This window comes from Branchiostoma belcheri, unplaced genomic scaffold (genome assembly GCF_001625305.1).
Source record: "Branchiostoma belcheri isolate BF01 breed outbred unplaced genomic scaffold, Haploidv18h27 scaffold1, whole genome shotgun sequence".
In the NCBI taxonomy this organism is placed as follows: Eukaryota; Metazoa; Chordata; class Leptocardii; order Amphioxiformes; family Branchiostomatidae; genus Branchiostoma; species Branchiostoma belcheri.
The window spans coordinates 7,194,090-7,194,391 of NW_017802379.1; positions in this window are offsets into that span (position 1 = coordinate 7,194,090).

The window sequence follows — 302 nt, forward strand, 5'->3', positions numbered from 1 at the left end:
AAAGTTACAGTATATTAACGGATTACCAGCATGGATTCAGAGCCAAACGATCCACAGAAACACAGCTTATACTAACAGTCCATGACATAGCTGGCGCACTAAACAGTAAACGGCAGGTAGATTTAGCAATACTTGATTTCGCTAAAGCCTTTGATAAAGTCCCCCATGGCAGGCTCATCTCAAAACTGGAGTATTATGGAATCCAAGGCCCTACGCTGAATTGGTTAAAGGCTTTCCTGACCAACAGGGAGCAAACAGTAGTGGTTGAAGGGAAGGCGTCGGCTCCAGTTAAAGTAGCGTCT